Raw genomic sequence first — 15,809 nt, forward strand, 5'->3', positions numbered from 1 at the left:
CGATGTTTGCAGGTGGGAAGTCTGACAGAGGATTGTGTCACTGCAATTGCGACTCTTGGGTTGTCTTTTCAGTTTTCTAATCTGTATAAAATGTATACAAAGCTTTTGAAAATAGACGATCTACAAGCTCACAATGCGTCGCATCGCATTGTTACCTTGTAGACCTGCTATTTTCAAATGGCCGAAATGTATACAAGGCTGAAGTGTATGTTTTTTGATAATAATCTAAATCTAGTAATCTACAAAGTAATTAGTACCTAAAGTTTTCAAATAACTGTAGTGGAGTAAAATAATAATATTATCCTCTGGAATGTAGGGAAGTAGAGGTAAAAGTACAGAACATTTGAAATATTCCAGTAAAGTAAAAGTACCTTATAAAAGTAATTATACGGTACTTGACTAAATGTAGATTAGTTACTTTACATCACTGCATTACACTCTCCTGGTGAAACTCCTTGCTGCCAGGTGAAAAAAACTGCTCGTATCAGAGGAGGCATGTGGTTAATTAGACCCTCCCCAGACCAATGGTGGGGTTTTACAACGACATGGACTGCATGGAAGGTGGGGGAAGGTTGGCAGCGATTAACCACATAAACCTCAGCTATTCTGTGGTGAACATTCTGCGAAAATAGCAGATCTACAAGCTTGCGATGCGTTGGAAGCTTATAAATGGCTATTTTCATAAAGATTTGCTGTAGAGGGGAGAAAAAGGAGTGGACCAAGTATAAACCCCTGGGGATCATCTAAGTATATACGGTTCAATGTGAATACGTTGTGAAGTGTGCTCCTAAAAATGATTGTGGGAAACAGCATTTTGTTTTGTCCTCATACAGCGGTCAACGAAGGGTTTTAAATTTGAAAAGAAAATTCAAAATACGTTGTTCAGACATTGCCTTCAACGTTCTGCTGTGTGCAAAGCACTCAGAACTAAAAACAGTATTTATTTCCATACAGTATTATATAAATGTATATAAAAATATGTTCCCCTCCCAATTTTAGTAATTTTCCCCCATGTTTAGTCTGTCACTGCTATCCAATATGTGGAGAGCTGTAGGCGAGCATGTGTCTCCTCTGAAGTCGCAAGCAGTTTCTTTTCACTTGACAATGAAGTGTTGCAACGGGAGGACGCAACACATGCAGTGTGTTGCGCTCCCCACTAAACTAGAGGCCAACCTGTAGGATTCGCTAGTGCAGCCACGAGATCACTGTCTGGCTTCCCATCCTTGAACACTGCCAACTGTGTTTGTTGGGTGTGCCCAGCCAAGCCGGAGGCACCCTGAAGAATCCAAGTCTAACATGGTGGTGGGAAGGACATTTTGTAAAAACTGATTTGAATTCTTTTTTATATATATCATTTTTATCCCATGATTTTGTAACCCATTTTTTCACCCAGTGCCAGTTGCCTAATAATCCTGGGCTCTGCTCTCCCACTGCCAAGCCTGGGGACGGCCCGAACTGAGCTCATGCTTCCTTCAGTGCATGAGGAGTGAGCAGGCCGCTTCTTTTCACCTGATAGGGGGAGCTTCCCCGCTAGGACGTAGCGCGTGGAAGGAACACGTTATTCCAACCAGTTGCTTTACCCTCCATCCGGCGCCGCCGGCGCTTTGTTTTAACTCAATCACCAATGAAAACTGCATTTGGTTGATTATCATACACGTTTTGATGATACAGTTGGTGTTAGTGCCACACCAAAGGCCCAGTATCCAGCTACTGTGGAACCCTATAGACAGGATTTAGAATTAAACTACAGTGAAAAATCTTGGATTTGCTAGTGATTCCCACAACAAATCCTGCGATTACTGTGGAAACTGCATCTCTATCCCTCTTAATCTTTAAATCTGATTTGCCCAACAGCAAAATGATGCAGCTGAATACCCAGTAAATATGAGATAAATTATTCTGTTTGTCTGTTTATTTTAATCCTTCAATGTGTTTTTTGTTTGGCTGACCTTTTCACCCTCGCCTTGGTGTACATTAGCCAAATTCATCAGATGTGGGGGTTTGAAAACTGTTTTATGTACAGTATTATTGTGTAATTGTGAAGACAACAGGGTGTTCCCAAAGAACAGTGAATCCTGTAACAATGATTTAGCATTTCTTTATGCGCTTGAATCATGTCTGTCGCAGGGCACACTTTGTACAGGATTTGTACATTTACATTGGTATTTAGCCAGCAGAGTTGTAATGTGTACTGGTCAGTGGTGTGGGAGAGCTTTTATTTGACACCCTTTTACATTCCTCATATACATCCTTCTGCCCCTAAACCTGTGCTGAGTGTGTTGACTCTATTATCGGGCCTGTGTGGAAATGTTACAGTCCACCTGCAAATACGTAGAATGAACTTCCTTTAGCCCCATGCTTCTCCCCCTTTTCACCCTTTTCCCTTCATTCTCTGTCTTTCATATCCTCTTGTTTTCTTTGTCTACACCCCTTTACTCGCATCCAAATATACACCTTGGATTTGTGTGCATGAATGCATACTCCCACACAGACATGCACGCACAAATTCTACACACAACACCCCTACCTACTTGGTGAAATCACTGTCATATTTCTCAGGTTGATGGAAGATTCTGTCCGGCCCCGAAAACAAAATAAATAGAGGGGCGCACTGTCTACTCTCAGATTTAGCATGTATTTGTAATGTGATCATTCTCAGACCCGTAACCTCCCAGTGTGCTTTTATCGGCAGCTTACTCACACGGGTCAACCTTTTAACTGGGCTTTGAAGGCGAAAGGAGGAGGGCCAAAGCGCCACAAGAGTTAGCTAGTAAAAGACATCAACTTTTTCTTTGATGTGAGAGTGTGTTTTTGTGTTCAGATTGTGTCTAGGTTTTCAATTCACAAGGTTTTTAAACAAGATTGCTGTGTGCATTTCTATTTATTTTTATAGTAAGTTATGATGATAAAGTTATTATCAGTTTTTTCATGTTGTATGTCTCATATTGGTGTGCGTGTGTGCGTGCGTGCGTATTGGTTTGGTTATTGAGAGAACCTGTCATCAGAAGGATGGAAGTGCTCCCTGAATGGAGTGTGACGAGGGGTGAATTTGAGTGTGTGTGTGTGTGTGTGTGTGTGTGTGTGTGTGTGTGTGTGTGTGTGTGTGCGTGTGTGCGTGCGTGCGTGCGTGCGTGCGTGCGTGCGTGCGTGCGTGCGTGCGTGCGTGCGTGCGTGCGTGCGTGCGTGCGTGCGTGCGACTGTGCGCGTACGTGTGCGTATGTGTGCATGTGTGTCTGCCCTGGCGTTTACCTCTGGGCTTACCTAAACGTGTTCGTCCATCCCTCTCTCCCTCCTGTCCTCCTCCTCGTCCTCCTTGTAGCCGCTGTAAATGGCTGAGGTATTTCCACAGCATGGTGTCAGTGTTAATATTTACTCTGATCTCATGATCTCACCGAGAGGGGAGCCATACCGCCTCGCCTCCTGTCACAAGTTTAATGGCATATAAATACAGTGCTAAGAAATCCAAATATCGAGACCTGTTTGATCTTCATATTGGCCAGTCCACTGCCCTTTTGTGTTTTGTTCTTTATTTAGATGCAGCACACAGTGTTACTGTGTGTAGTGAAGCCAAGAGCTAGACGGGGAAAAGTGGGAGACAGGTATTGGCAGGATTTGATCCGAGGCCAGAAGGTTCATGTGTGGCTCTGGAGCTAAGCATTTGAATCGTTTCTCCATCACTGGGCATTTCGTTGTTTCGTCGTCATCTCGGCCAGTCAGACAGCTGGCTCTTGGCAACAACTTGACAGTCGATACAGCAACGGCCCTGATTAAATGCCTATTTCGCTTCCATTAGGTATCAAGTCTAGATTTAAATAGAAGTGAAAAAGAAAAACACTCAGCAGAGTCTGACTGTTGATTGAGAACAATGATGATTTGGTTAAACGAAAAATCCAATTCCTCCCTCCCTCAGCCCTGCGATCAGCATAGAAAAACACCTTATCCAGTCGATCCTGCTGGGGAAAAAAGGAAAAGCTGGCTCCTTTATCCCCAAAGCAGGATAACAGCTCGCGTTAGGGGAATATCCATGCCTGCCAATTGCCGTAATGGCCCCTAATTCCAAATTAATTCAGTCTAAATGAACTGTCAGTGGGAGATTGATTTGTTGGAGCTGCTGTCTTGATGAGTGCTGTCGTGGGAGGGGGGTGATTAGGCGCTGAGGCCTACGTCTCTCCCCCACAGCCCGGGGCTGGTTTTTTTTAACAGTCCCAGACCTGAGCACTGGCAACACCAGCTGTTTGGTGGGATGACAGGTAAGGGGGACATTTGGTCACTGGGGAGGATGGCGGTCACTCGCTCAGTGGAGGTGGGACCAACTGATTGGGGGCACATTTTTTTCGGTTGAAATTGATGGATCAACCTAAAGTGGTGCGAGGAGGCTGATAAGTTGTTACCATTTTGAATTTGGCTTGTGGAAAGAAAGAGGGGCTTTTCACAATTCACACAATTTATTATAAGAGTTGACAAAAATAACTACAGACAGGACAGGTAATGCTGTTTAGTTTCACCTTCTGCTCGTTCCGCGGCTGCATTTTGTACAGTAGGCTACTCTGTGATGTAGTGCTGTATATATACAGTATATAGGTTGAATAGCTCTTCACACACACAAAAAGTTCCTCTTGCATTTAGTTGCAGTCTTTCTGTGTGAGTAAAACCTTATTAATAGGTTTTCTTCAAACTTAATTAGCTGTGGAAAAGAGGCCAGGGGCACTGACGTTTCTACCCCAGAGGACTTTGCTATCCCCGCTGATTCCCGGGCTAGGCTAATTATTTCCCAATAACCTTACTTACTGGCCACGCTCCCTCCTCTGGGCCTGAGCCTAACAAGCGTCACCCTGGAGTAGAGAGGCTGTTCTGCTTGGAAGTTTTTAGCTGACTGCCCGCCCGTCGCCCCGAAGATGATTCCCTTTCCTCCAGGAAGTGAGATGAGAAGAACTTCATAGAGGCAAAGACGCAGAGCCATGAAGGGAGGTCGCTCTCCAAAGGGGGCCCCTGTTTGATGTTGAAAATCTAATACCTTCAAATTCGCCATTAACGCTATTACTTAAAGTATTGGACACACTCCTAAGTATCCCAATGGCATTATGTCTGCTGTCATTAATTTGGACCTCCCTCTGAAATATCAATATCAGAAGCCAGAATAGTTAAACTTATTAGCCGGGCTATTTATTTTGTGCTGTTTATTTATTGACTTATTTATTTTATTTTCTCCCAGATTCAAAGTGGAATTGTCTGCCGTGCACATATGAATAAATATGAGCCTCATATTCCTGGGGAGCCAAAAGCTCTTTACCATGCAAAGAGGGAACATCTGGCTAAGAGGTGGCCCTGGTTCACGGTACAGCGGCCGTCTTGGAATTGTAAGGTTCCGGGTTCGATCCTCCTGTCTGCATGTTGAAGTGTCCTGAGCACCCAACCCCTAACTACTCCCAGTGAGTGCCTTGCCTTGCATGCTTTCCTCCACCACTGGTGTATTATAGGGAGAATGTCAAAAACATTGTAAAGGGCTTTGGAGAAAGGCACTATAAATGTAGGTGGTGGCTAAAATAGGCTGCTGAACTATATTAGATTTTAAGATGTTGGAGCGGTTAGCACCTCTCAAAAAAGGTAATCGACAAATTTTCGTCATATTTTTAGTCAACGAAATCAACACTGCTCTAGGGCTTATGTTGTTAAAGGGAATAAAGCCCCCCCCACACACACACACACCCCAGGTCCTTGGCGTTACATGCAACAACTTTGACGCCAATTATTGTTCAGACAGTTCTTGAGATACAGATTTATTGATTGATTGATTGATTGATTGATTACTTTATTAACAGTTTGAAAAAGGTACAGAGGTACATTTATACAATACGGATAACACAAAAAGCCCTGAGGGCTGGTTTCCATTGTGGTCCTGTTGGACATGCACACACACACACACACACACACACACACACACACACACACACACACACACACACACACACACACACACACACACACACACACACACACACACACACACACACACACACAAGCATTTAATGATAGATTGTTGACCCTAACCATATTAAAATGACATACAGTATTTTCCAATACAACATCTAAGACAAAAAAAATCAGCTTCTCAACATGTATGCTTCAAAATGACCTCTGTAATTGAAGTCATGGAAATTATTGACGTGACTTGTCAATCCTGAATACATTAATCCGGTTGAACCCTCAAGATGTATATGAGCCGCATTTATTCCTATATGTTGTTTTGCATATGTTCAGGTCTCCGTGTCACATGCAACAGTGTTTTCCTCATGCAGCTACACTGCATTAATCCCCTTTAAAGCTGCACCACAACAATCCCCGCTAAGCGCATGTCCTGAGGCCCAGTGGTGAAGCGCTGTATAGTTTACATGAGCTGCTCTCTGCTCAGGGAAACATGTTTTCCTTCCCCATTGATGCAGATTATAACAGATTAAATCACAAGTTTCTCCATAACAACTGAGGGTTGCATGACACTTATAGTCGCTTGTTTACTTGTCCACTTTGTCTGAAGTGTCGCCGTATTTCTGAACAATATCCACAGCAACACCACAGATTAGCTGTTTGTTTTTTAGGTTGTGTAGAGCAGTGGTTCTCAACCTGTGGGTCGGGACCCCCAGGGGGGTCCCCAAATTATTTTGGGGGGGTCCCCAGATGATTAATTTAATGTGCAACATTGTTTTCTCACTCAACAGTAAACAAACCCACACGGAAAGAAAATATATGTACATATATTTTTTTTTATATATGCCACATATATGTATAAACATATATGCACATAACCCAAAATTGGCGCCCATATGTACATACATGTGCATATATATACATATATGTTCATATATGTCCAGCACATATATGGCCATATATATCACATATATGCCACACATATATGTACATGTAAGCAGCCCATATATGGGCATATATGCCACTCATACATGCGTGTATGCCACACATATATGTGACGCTACATGCACATATATGTGTGGCATACATGTACATATATGTGTTAAATGATACACATACCATACTCTCTATATATACCTACAGGAATACAAAATAAAACACACAATCTTGAAGTCATTATTAGCATTTATTCACATACAAGCAGAACTCAACTGACACTGATACTGTATGTTCCATTTGAAAACTGAACTGACGACATATCGACTGCTGTAGCCTGGCACATTAATGGCCACACATTGTGTGTGTGTGTGTGTGTGTGTGTGTGTGTGTGTGTGTGTGTGTGTGTGTGTGTGTGTGTGTGTGTGTGTGTGTGTGTGTGTGTGTGTGTGTGTGTGTGTGTGTGTGTGTGTGTGGCATTTTGTGTGGGCAGTAATTAACATACAGGCACATACTTACAGAGAATGCAAAATGTCCATTGGTCAGTGCAAAAAAGCAGAAGGGGCATGGGCTGGACTCTCAGCAAAGCCGCGGAACAGTCAGTAACAATTATTCCAGTTAAGTTACAGTTGTCCAAACGACCGCAGTGTCTCTCATTGTATAACATTCACAAAGGACTTTCCCAGTCTCTCACATCTCAGTCCTGGGTAGATGAATCTATCGGATCCTCTGTCTATCCAAGGAAGGTGGAGGGGGTGGGAGGGTTTCTTCAAGTTTGTATCCAGCTTTCTAGCCATTTGCACCCTGGTCAATCCTCCACCCCTACAAGGAGAACCCAACAACGGAGCTCGCCTTCCTCACCAGTCTGTTGAGTTGAAGGTGTCACTCGCTCAGTTCCTCCCCAGCACGTTATTCCACATTAATAAAAAAAAAAAAACTGCCATAACAGTTTGGTGGCTAAACGATCCCAGTCTTCTCAGGAAGAACAGCCTGCTCTTCCCCTTGCGGTGAATCACCTCAGCGTTGTCCAACCAGTCTTGATGTTTCCACCGATACTGCCTTCCATCCAGCTTCGGTGCTGTACCTTAAGATTGGAGACAGAGAAGATTAAATTAGCTATAATGGCACATTAAACATGTTTTCCCCTCGCCCATATAGAACCTCTGCTGCATACTGTTATGCACCGCGGGATGGAAAATCATACTCTGGGAGCATGGAACTACCTTTACTTTTTGGATAGAACCTCTACCTCGGCGTGGAGGCATTCTACTGCAGCCCAGGGATATCCACATAGGACCTCATCTCGAGGAGCACAACGGTATGCAGCGGAGGGTGAGGTTCTATATGGGGCTGTTTTCCCCATGTTCGGTCCTTTGCTCAGTCAGTGGGGGATGTTACAATATTACATTAAAAAGTATTTGACTAGACTGGGAGACTCACCACTGCAACATCAAGTTGAAGCTGGGCTGCATTTCTTAACCAACTACTGCACAATGTATCAGACACATATTTCCCACATAACCAATGCAATGGTGACATCATACTGTATATCTGAATATACTTCACAAAACCCACAAGTCAAGTGTAAGATAAACTTACTTTGAATCTTTTCCACTTGGGTGGGGTCCAGCATATGTTTGCCCTCGAGCTCTGGAACAACACCATGCCTCCCTGTGACAACTGCATCCTTCCAGTTCTTCAGTTGTGAAGAATTTGTCAAACAGCTGGTGAGACAGGCGACTGCAGTCCTTCTTAGCACTGTGGTGAATGGCTGCCTGTTCCAACGAGAACACAGAGTCCACAGCCAGTGAACAGAGATTCCATGATTAACACATTTCACAAAGTTTCTGCTCTTCAAGTGGACCATGGAAACAGACCATTGTGAGATCTAATTATAGGCCTGGTTTACACTGGCAGCCAAACCCAGCCTGAATCAGATCTGTGTCACATCCGGGTTGGAATCTGATTGGTTCCATGTGACCATTTAATCCAATCGGATTCCAATCTGAGGCTGGATTTGACTGCCAGTGTAAAGCAGGCCTAAAGGAAACTTCATGTTCTAGCTCTAACAGATCACAAAGCGTAGTATGGGATATAGTTAAGATAGTTAATCTTCTCACTGTAGTGTGAAATGTAAATTGAACATGTTCGTCTACCTCCCAAATTTTTACCTGGACTATAATCGTATCATCAAAAATGTAAAATCCATAATACATTTATACATACCTGGATATAGCTCTTGCACCTCAATGGCCAACACCTAAACTTTTCACATTGGATCTGCCATCTCCATGTCCCCAACCATCTCAACAAGTCCCTGTAGAGCTTGCAGGTGTTCAATGCCTGGAATGAAGAGGAAAAAATATTATGACAATCCCAACATATTCAAAGGTTGAGTAACAACAAATAAGTGTTAAATAGCGCTACATTCTGATAACAGTCATTGCTATGCCATTGCTATGGAATATTTCTTTTCTCAGTAGCAGGGATTGTCATGTTCAACGGCAACCTTCTCTCCCCATCTCTCCAGTAAACAGAAAATGTAAAGTTTCAAGTGAGACAAAGAAATGAGCTGACATAATTGACAACTGCAACACTATGCTTCATTTTTTGTGAATGGTGGGTGACCCAGCCAGGGTAGGGGATATTTATAACAACACACCCGGGGGTCTAGAGTAACTTAAAGAGATATTCCAATTTCAAAATGACTTTTTGTCATTTTAGCATCTAATCAGGCTTTTGGGAACACCCAGGACAGTTTTTGAATTTCTTCATTCAGTATTTAGATTTAGATTTAGAAGCAGACACATATCACAGGGCAGTCGCTGATTACAGATGAGCATGGTCATCGCATAATTTCACAAAAGTATAGTTTTAAGGGTGAATATTAGGGACAGTACAGTGAGCCATCTTAAACTTTAATAGAACTGTAACCTTACCTAGATAAACTTCAAAAGGTGGTCAATGGCTTGTCGGGCTGAGAGCTTTCCTGGTCTCTTGTTGCGGCCTTGAGGTGAGGGTGGCATCTGGTGGATAAGGCAAGATGGAGGACATTTCACTGTCCCATCCTGAAAATACAAGGGTGGGGGGAAACAGACATTTTTACTAAAATATGTTTACATTTTGGTTTCAAAACCAATTCCCTCTTCCATTAGTATTATTCCTTTAATTCCAGCGTACCATTTTCCAGTTCTTCTGTTGTGGATTCAGCGTTATGAAGCAGATCTACATGGTCGCCTGTTTGGTTGAGTCCACAGCTTTGTTCAAGGACTTACTGCATGTAGTGAGTAAGTAGGCCACTTCTGCAGCGATGTCATCACCAAACATCAGACTGAAATCCTGTATCTGCAGACAGGATGGAATACAGACAACATGGCATACATTTTAATGGGTTCACCCTATGACCAGGGATGTGATCTGTTTAAAGTAATTTTTCATTTCAGTTTGATTTTAAGGCATGACAGTTTAAGAGCGACATACCATTCCTGCGATGTCAAGAAATCTTGTTAAGGTGGTGAATATTTCAGAGGACTTCACTGGGTCATGAACCATTGTTTGGCGATGGGTGAAGGTTTGTTTCATCTTCTCCTTGACCATCATCAGTGCGATGCCCTCAAGACACTGGGTTTCTGTCGTTAGCTTAAGAAACCCACTCCCATATACTGGATTGTAATACTGCTCCTAAAAAACAAGAACATGTTTTATTTTTTCTCCTTAAAAAACTACAAACTGTGAGCTTGTAGATCTGCTGTTTTCACTAGTTTAGGCCATTTTCACTAACTACTTTTTTTTCTTTAATGAAATTACTTCGTAAAATCATTGTATTGATTTCTTTTTTTCATGAAAACCTTAGCTTTTTTTGTTTATGAAAATGTTTTGAAAAAAAAAAAAATGTAAAAAACAATACAAATATAAGGGACGTTTAAAAATGTGTCTGCGACCCACATATGGATCCCGACCCACTGCTTGGGAACAAGTGGCCTAGTGGGCAACCACGCGATTTGCTACAATGTGATGTTGGGTTTAGTTTCTCAAAAACGTTGAGACAGTTTTTACCCCTTACACCAGAGGGCCACTTGTCTTTTTACTGGACCCCCTTGCGATGCCCACCACAGTAGCAAAAAATGCACTATAGGCCTATGCACATTAAAAAATAATTTAACATGTGAAATTCTAACTATAATCAAAATCACATACCTGTCAGTGGCTGAGTGTTTCTTCTCTTCTTTTGTCCCCCTGAGGCTTCGTTTTGAAGTGTTTTCACTCTCCATGCAAGAAACCCACTCCCATCTGCTGGATTGTAATACTGCTCCTAAAAAACAAGAACCTGTTTTATTTTTTCTCCTTAAAAAACTAAACACATGCCCTTGTCTGGAGAATTGCTAAAGTCAAGGTCAACAGGTCTGACATCTGTGGCGATCGACTTGTTGGGGTTAGGAGAAAGGGTCAGCATATAGAAAATGCGTTGAGATTTAGTTTAAATCGCACTCTTGTCTTTTTGAGCAATTCCAGGAGTGAGGAGTAAAGAAGTTAGACTTGTATTATGTACTTACATAGCCCAAAGTGCCCTGGGGATCGGCCAGGTATGGAAACAAGGCAATGATTTGCGTAGTCCTCTTTATCACGCCTTGAAGGACTCTTCCTACAGTGCACACACACACACACACACACACACACACACACACACACACACACACACACACACACACACACACACACACACACACACACACACACACACACACACACACACACACACACACACACACACACACACACACCAATTTGATTCCAGAAATTCAATTAAATGATCTGACACATGCCTCTTTTGAGTGTCAGATGTGTGTCATTTTGTCTGGCTAGTGTCAGTGGTGTTAACATCAGCTCCACTATAAGATCTAATATCAAAAGTAAACAACACTAAATAAGAACTGGTCAAACATTGGCCAAATTGTCAGCTGATATAAGAAAGAGGCAACAAATGTGAAAATAGCAGATCTACAAGCTCACTGCAGCTTGGTGGGTGGAGGGTCCCCAGTTAAAATTTGAATATTTTGGGAGGTCCCCATGCAGTTCAAATGTGATTATTTTGGGGGCTTGCATGGCTAACAGTCAACAACAGATTAAAATGTCAAGGTCTCCCCTTAACTCTAACAGTGTACAAATGGAACCAAATTAACCTGTTAGGGGTTGTTTGATTCCATTTGTACACTCTCTGCTACCATTGAACAACTAGCAAATTGTCATTAGCTATGTTAGCTACAAACAACACATGCTGCTAACATGGAACAGTTGCTAACTAATGTTAGCTTTGTTAGCCACACCACACATACTACAGTACACAGCAAAGCATTGATAACACTAAACAAAATAACTGCCACTTCTATCAAAAGGGCATAGTACAAGCTATTCAACACAGTTGGAACATTCAGTTCCTTTAGGATGTATTGTAATAACTTTAGCATCAGCTAGCGTTAGCATTAGCTTTGTATTTGTCTACTGGTTAGCATGGGCCCTTCAGGAAAAACCACAGACAAAAACACCACAGACAACATTCTTAACAAACATGTAACAGTTACATTATCCAGTGGTTATGTATTGTTTAAATTTCACCTACCAAAAGGAGATATAAATGTAGTCATAAATGTAGTCCATGAGAGAGCCTTCAGCCTGCACTCACACTCTGGCAGTGGCAGACTGTCTGGCAGTGAGTCACTGAAAGCAATTCAAACAAACCGGTTCAATCAACCAGTTTCAGTCTGCTGCAAGGCAGAGCACTGTCAAAGCACTGTGTGATGTCACTGGTCTAACCAAGTTTGGGCACTTAACCCTATAACTGCTGATGCAACAATGCATTGTTTCTCATGTGATGAACAACACTTACTGTATGCAAAGATTAGATTAGATAATACATTGATTGATAATGATAATAACAATAATTATTACACCTATTATAATTATAATACATACTATATAATTTTAATAATATAATTAATAGCCTATAATTATATTAATAAATCTGTATTATACATAATTAGTTTTATATAAAAAAAAATTGGACGGCATCAATTATATATTTTTTCAGATAAAATATACTTATTCTGACTTGATTTTTTACATTGAGTCCGATGTAGTTGGTCCCGTCGCGTGAAAATGCTGGCTGTCCGTCACGTCACACTTTTCCCCAACTCATATCTCTGCCACCGATGCCCCAATCCATGCCAAACTTTGCACACACAGTCCTTGCCTGGCAAACCACAACCTCCACCCCTCCCAGGACCCCCGGAGCTCCAGGGGCCCCCTGTTCCAGCTTCCAAAAAGTGCAAAAATGACCCCAACAGGGCTGCTCATGGGGAATTCCCGGGGGGCCACCGACTCCAGCTGCTGCAGAACAGATCCAAAAGTGATTGCACCCCCTAGTGAGGCACCCCCTCCACTGCAGTGCACATAAAATGCCCTAACTAGGCCTAGGAGCGACCGGGAGAGCCGGGGCCGGTATCCACGCGTCCGCCTCGGTGGTGCGGAAACAGCCATTCGTAGACCGCCACCTAGTGGTGGACCCCTGCCACTGCAGCATGGTAAAAAGGCCATAAGTCGGCCCCCCAGCAACCGGGGTGACCTGCAGTACTATGATAAATTGTGTTATATTAAACTTATATGCACATTATTTTGCAAATAAAAGTGAGATGTAGGCATTATGTATGGCATGTATGCAAAACGTCAGACATATGAGCTATATATATGAGGCATTATGTATGACATATATGCAAAAGGTCATACATATATAAGCATATATATGAGGCATTATGTATGACATGTATGCAAAAGGTCAGACATATATGAGCATATATGAGGCATTATGTATGACATACATGCAAAAGGTCAGACATATATGAACATATATGAGGCATTATGGATGACATATATGCAAATATATGACCATGACTATGGCATATATGTGGATATATATAAGCCGTATATGACACATATATGTCTTATATATCCACATATATGCACATATATTATCCTCAATATGGCATATATGCAACATATATGATGCATATATGATCATACATGTGCATATATTTGATCATATATGTGCATATATTTCTTTTCCGTGCCAGCATAAAGTTAATACCTCTAAAATGACAAAATTAAACTGTGGCCAAATTGTCAAATATTAGAGGCAGAAATTGTGAAAATAGCCGATCTACATGCTCACTACGACTCACAACAAAATGTAATGCCTCAACTCTTAGTGCTCGTCAGGGTGGGGTCCCCAGTTAAAATATGATTATTTTGGGGGTCGCGGCCTGAAAAGGTTGAGAACCACTGGTGTAGTTGAGCCAAGTGATGCTAAAGCGCTGACATCCACAGATGAGGTATACACCAAGAGATTTGGTGAGGGTAAATTAGGTGTCCAAGAAGTTTAGACACCTAGGGGACGCTGGTCACTGAAGTAGCCTATAAGTAAGTGGTTAAAAGATTAAAAGCAGACACTTTTGAGATTTCTGACCAGTCAATCACAAATGTTATCTGCCCTGGTTTATCACTAACAATGTCACATCAATTGAAATCATAGTTGTTTATTGGTATTGCACACTTCATGCACATATGCACCATGCAAATACAAATGTATTAAACAAAAAGGTTTGAATAGCTGATCTACAAGCTCACAACATGTCGCATGTGAGGCGGTGTGAGCTTGTAGATTTTCTAACCCCCCTGCCCCCTGTAAAAAAAGAAAAGTAAGTTCTTGACAATAATAATATCATGCCCAAATGAGGGACACCAGGTTGAGTGGTTAAGATACACACATGAAGCTCCTTGCACTGAAAGGGTTAGCACAAAAAGTGCATAAGTGTCCAGCACAAGACATTGTCACAAGACACAGAGTTTTTCATTTCATCAGTGATACAAATAGAATGGAAATTAGGAAGAAGAAAACCTGAATACCTTGTATTATGCTCACTTATTTTTGACATTCATTGCTTTGACCAAGAAGGTTTGCACAAGTTAAGGAGGGGAGCAAATCATTCTTTTCGCGGAGCAGAGCTAAATAAATAAAGTACAATAGGCATGCTCTATTCTGTTCCCCGTTCATTGTCTATAATCTATTTCGTTAAAGTTTCCTTTTGTCCTCCCACAATGCACCTGGGGCCATAATGGAAGCCACGCGTCTCATTTCCCTGATGGACCTCCTCTCTCCCTGACACCGCTGTCCACACACTCGTTAACAACTTTACTCCTCCTGTTGCCCTCGGCAATACGCTGGATGGATAGACGGCACCCGTGTCCCCTTGTCTAACCCTCACTCTGTCTCTCTCTCTCTCTCATTGGCTATTCCTCCTTGCCTTTTCTCTTCCCTCATCTCTCTCTCTCTCTCTCTCTCTCTCTCTCTCTATCTATCCTCATCCCTGAACAGTCACCTTCTTCTCCTGCCACACCACCATCACTCCATTTGATTGTGTTTTCCCCTCCTCTCCATGAAACTCTGAGCTATTCTACTTTAAGCCCATTCTTTGATCAATACAGAGGGGTAATTGTGATTGCATACATTCCACACCTTGGCAGCTTAGCCTATCAATACTATTTAAATACTTCTTGTGGCCCCAAACAGGCAACTGCATTATTAAACAGCCCTGTGGTCAATTGCCCATTATCTGCACGACATTAGCAGGTAAATGGTGCCAGCCTGGTATCTGTCTACTGTTAGTCGCTGAGAAATGTTGGTTCCAGCATCTTTGTAACTCTGGTCAGTCAAATTAGAGGCTTTAGTCGCTGAGAGCGATACGTAGATCTCTTTATCTGTCTCCAACCCATCTTCAGCTAGATGACATTTCACTTCGTTCACGAAGAGGAAATCTCTCACTGGTGTCTTAAAGCTGGAATAATCAAGCTAAACAAACTGTTGACTAAGGCTATTACTGTGAAGAACTTATGCTATGTTC

General features: G+C 42.1%; 1 long non-coding RNA gene across 1 annotated transcript; it reads right to left on the reverse strand.

Moving 5' to 3' along the window:
* Positions 1–8,950: 8,950 nt before the first annotated feature.
* LOC308285357 lies at positions 8,951–10,177 on the reverse strand. The gene is made up of 3 exons (XR_013962053.1): positions 10,039–10,177; positions 9,798–9,926; positions 8,951–9,201 (listed from the first exon to the last, which is right to left on the reverse strand). It is a non-coding gene; the product is annotated as an uncharacterized lncRNA (long non-coding RNA).
* Between the last annotated feature and the right edge of the window lie 5,632 nt (positions 10,178–15,809).

This window comes from Nannobrachium achirus, assembly GCF_963921795.1.
Source record: "Nannobrachium achirus genome assembly, chromosome: 5".
NCBI lineage: Eukaryota > Metazoa > Chordata > Actinopteri > Myctophiformes > Myctophidae > Nannobrachium > Nannobrachium achirus.